Source organism: Jaculus jaculus, chromosome 8 (genome assembly GCF_020740685.1).
Source record: "Jaculus jaculus isolate mJacJac1 chromosome 8, mJacJac1.mat.Y.cur, whole genome shotgun sequence".
NCBI classification, from domain to species: Eukaryota; Metazoa; Chordata; class Mammalia; order Rodentia; family Dipodidae; genus Jaculus; species Jaculus jaculus.
The window spans coordinates 78,392,629-78,397,160 of NC_059109.1; the positions used below are offsets into that span (position 1 = coordinate 78,392,629).

The window sequence follows — 4,532 nt, forward strand, 5'->3', positions numbered from 1 at the left end:
TGTATCACTTCCATCACTTTGTCCAGCTCCCTTTTTGTCTCATTTTCTGATTTTCTTGATGATTCTTGGAAATTATCCTTGCATTTCTTTATGTTTTCATTTAGTGTGGCCAGCTGATTTTTAAGGTCCTTTTTTTTTTTCACTCTCTCTCAACTCTCTTAGCTCTCTTTGAATTCCTTCCAGTGTCTTATCATATTGCTCTAGCTTAGTGATGGTAGCATCCATACGATTATCTATCCTTTGTAGCTTTCCTGTCAGTTCTAGCAGTAGTTTGGTCAGGGTTGCAGTGTTCATTGCTTCCACTTGATGTTCTGATCCTAAACACTCTTCTATGTTTTGGTTAGTTGTGATCCTTGTTGGACTGGGTCATCTGTCTGGATTTTCTTCCATTTTATTTTTTGTGTTATTTCTTTTGTGCTGTGGTCTACCCATGTCAGTGTATGGGCAGGTAGGTGGGTGGAGCAGCCTGGGATCTAGCTTAATACGAGTCCAAGGCAGCTTGGGGCAGTTGCAAGCAGCCTGGGTTTTTGCTCACTCTTGCCAAAGCTGCCTATTTATAGCCTGACAGGGGCACCAAAGTTGCCTGAATTCTCACCCAGTAATGCACCTAAGCTGCCTGCCTTTGAGCTTGAAAGGGGACTGAGGTAGCAAGGCCTGAAGGTACCCAGACTCTGGCTGGGTACACTGGGGTCTATAAACAGTCTGTGCTCTCCCGGCTCAGGGGAGTGGGAGATGGGTGGCGATGTAGAGGTAGGGGATGGCACCTGCGCTGGCGCTAGTGACTTAGTGTGGACTTGTGTGGCTCTTTTTGTGGGAGTGGGCCCACTGCATGTGCAATTGTAGTGTATAGGCAGATGATGTGGGTACGGAATCAGGACACAGCAGAGGCTGACCAGCAACAAGTGATGTGAGCACAGCAGTAGGGGACCTGGCAGCCACCTATTCACGGCAGGGGTGGCCTCCACATGCCTGTAAACCGAGGACCACGTGGCTGATCTACTCGCAGGATCAGAGAACAAGAGCAAGGTAGGAGGTCTCAGCTTCAGTGTAGCAGGCTGGCAGGTATGACTGGTGGGTGCCCGATCAGAGCACAGCCACGTGGGACGTGCAGAGGGTGCGTGGGCGTGTGGGCAGACGGGGGTCGCAGGGTGTGATGGGGTGTACGGAGTGAGTGGGGCACGCGGCAGCGGGGGCGCGGTGTCTCCCGGGGCACTGGGCAATCAGGGTGGGGCGTGCAGGAGGTGGCAGGGTTCACGTGGCGCGGGGTGAGGTGCCCTGGAGGGGCGGGGGGCGTGTGGCACTCTGGTCAGTCGGGGGGGTGAGGGGTGCACCATGGGCTTGGGGGGGCGTGCGTGCAGAGGGGGTGTGCGGGGCGAGGTGGGTGCGGGTCACCTGGGAGTCGTGGGGGGGCGCGAGGGGCAGGGTATGTGGGGGGGCACAGGGCGCGCAGGGGGGCATGGGGGAGTGTGCAGGAGGCGCAGGACTCGTGCGATGCCACGGTTCATGGGGTACTAGGGGCAGAGGGCACGGGGGGGGGGCATGGGGTGCGCGGGGGGAGGGGGCACAGGACACACCGGTGTGCAGGATGCCACGGGATGCCGCAGGATGCTCTGGACATGAGGTGCGCGGGGTGGGTGTCGTGGGGGTCGCAGGGCATGGAGGGGGGCGGAGCATGCTGAGGACATGCAGGGGGTGTGGGGCACTGGGTGGGGCGAGGCACGCGGGGGTAGGGCGCATGGGTTGCGGGGCATGCGGGTGGGCGGCGCAGGGGGTGCGGGGCATGCAGGTGTGTGCTCAGGACACGCGGGGACACCTGGGCCTCGTGTGGCAGGGGGACGTGGGGCGCGTAGGGTGGGGGGGCAGGAGGTGCCGCGGGGTGCACAGGGCTCGAGGCATGCTGGATGCACCGGGGCACGTGGGGGTGGGGGCGCGGGGCGCGCTGGGGGGGTGGTGTGCGGGGGGGGCGGCTAGGAGTGCAGGGCGTGCGGGGGGGGTGGGCGCTCGGGTGGGCGTGGCGGGCGCAGGACGCTGCAGGATGCAGCGGGGTGCTCTGGACTTGCGGGGGGTTGGGTCTGGGCGGGTCACGTGGGGGAGTGTGTCACGGGTGTTGCGGTTCATGCCGGGGGCATGAAGCACGCTGAGGTAAGATGGGGTGCGGGACACTGCGGGACACTGCCAGATGCCGCGGGGCGCCGCGGGGTGCTCTGGACATGTGGGGGGGGCGGGGCACGTTGGTGGGGCGCGGGGGTCTCTGGGCACGCGGGGGGCGTGGGCATGCCTGGGAGCCCGGGGCGCAGGGCGCCACGGGGCGCTCGGGGCGCATCTGCCACGGGGCACTCGGGGCGTGTCTGCCACGTGTGGGTAGGGAGCGTGGGGAGCGTGGGTTGGGAAGGCAGGGTGCCCGGGGGAGGGGCTCGAGGCACATGGGGTTGGGTGCGAGTGTCCCGGGACGCCCGGGGGTGGGGCATAGGGGTCTGGGGCTCGCGGGGGATGCGGAGGCGTGGGGCACTCCTAGGCGCCCGGGGCGCTTGGGGCGCGCCTCCTGCGTGTGGATAGGGAGCGTTGGGCGTGCGCAGGGGAGTGGCGGGGGGTGTGCGGGCCTGTGGCGCAGTGGTTGTGGGGTGCGCATGGCCGCCGGGCCGCGTGGGGCTTGGTGCGCGCGGGGCCACTGGGGCGCCGGGGTGCCGGACCACACCGATTTGGCAGCTCATGGCGGGTCGCGGCTGGCGGGGTGGCGGGTCGTGGGTCGCAGGGTTGTGTGCTTCCCTCTTTTACCCCGATCTGTGCCCTCCCTCTTGCAAAAATTTCCTAATTTCCCTTGAATACTTACCTTTTTTTTCCCTTGTTATCTGTAGTGCAGCTAGGTGGTCGCCATCTTGACCAGAAGTCTCCGGAGCAAGTTTTTATTCCAGCTCTGAGTTCCAAAAATCCATTTAATATATTTATCCTCAGATAGAGGACTTATCAGATATTAAACTGACAAGAACAGATACTACATTTGATCTTAGCCAAAATGCCAAGAAGTGATTAATTATCTTTCTTATAAGGCTATTAAAAAATTACACCAAATTGATTAATCCTATTACTAAAAAGAAAGTAGTCTTAACACAATTTTATATCATTAATACCAATAACACATTTGTAAATGATTTAATTGGGAGTAACTAAGGCAAATTGTGTTGTTATCTTTAGGCAGGCTGGCTCAGAAGTCAGATCAGTTGCCTCCTCCTTTTGAGTAACAGGACATTACAATCTTTAAAAAAAAATCTGACAAATTATAAGTTACCTCTTTAGAGGAAGTTTTGTTTTTTTTAATAATCCTCTATGTAAGGTGAACTTGACCTAGAACAAATATCTTGCAAATTAACCCCTGCAAAAGGCATTTAACTTTTCCTTTTTAATTTCTATGCTTAGGTCTTTGATTTCCTTGAAATCGTTCTCTAGAAGAGAAAGTGGTTTCACCTGCATCCGTCTCATCTCTTTAGTCACAAACAGTCACAAACAACACACGACTAGCAAGCACAATGAGCACACAGAAACACATACACACACACACACACACACACACACACACAAAAACAAATCCTCCTGATAAAATAAAAATTTGCTTAAATAACTTGAAGCAATCACAATTCCTTGTGCTTTCAAAATATCTTTTACTATGGCAATTAGCTCCTTTTTACTCTTTGTTAAATGTTTTTCCTTAACTAGTGTTCCTTGTGCCTTGAGAGGAGTTTTAAGCCCTTCAACAATTTATGCTTACTTAGGGTCTGTCCCATGATAGAAAAGGAAAGAGAAGAAATGGCAAGACCAGAGGGCAATGTTTCCAGTTGGAGAACTGGCACAGGGGATTCCCCGGTGGGCTTGACATGAGCCTGACCACAATTTTAAGAATTGGCAGCTGCTCTAAGAGCATTTACTGGCTGTTACATAACCAGGTAGGAAGAGAGGCTAGATAGGAGGTCTTTGCCAATGCCCGAATGTGCTGTTGGGATTTGCACAGGGAGCTAGGGGCCTTCAGCCAATGCCAGAGGGTAGCCCTGGCCAAGAAGCTTCAGTTGCCCTGTTGCTATGTTGCAATTCCACGTGATGGCGCCAACCTAAAGTAAAAGGAGAAGAAGTGCAAAAAGAAAACCCACAGTTCTTGTGTCTTGCAAATCTGACTAAATATCCTTTAAAAGGTTTGCCTAGAAGTCTGTGTCACTTGTCTTACCTTAGCGGGTCTGTATCACAGGTGGGTTTCTTCTGTGGTGACCATGGAGCAGATCTGTATTACAGGTGTATTGTTTGTAGTGATCTAAGTGGATCTTCACTCACCCTGGTGGGGTGGCAATCCAATGGCGAGGACGGCTGTCCACTTGAGTGATGCCCAGGTCACACTTCATACCTCGGGCCCCAGGTTTGAGTGCCACTTGCCCCTGCCAGCAGGGAGTTGAACAAGGACTTGAGGAGAAGCGAACCTGTTGAGAAAAGGCAAACAGACACAAGAAGGAGACCATGCTAGATGTTTGTCAAGGCCTTGAGAGTTTATT

General features: G+C 55.1%; 1 pseudogene; it reads right to left on the reverse strand.

The window, feature by feature from the left end:
• Window positions 1-2,862: 2,862 nt before the first annotated feature.
• LOC123463003 lies at window positions 2,863-3,028 on the reverse strand (annotated as a pseudogene).
• Window positions 3,029-4,532: the final 1,504 nt, after the last annotated feature.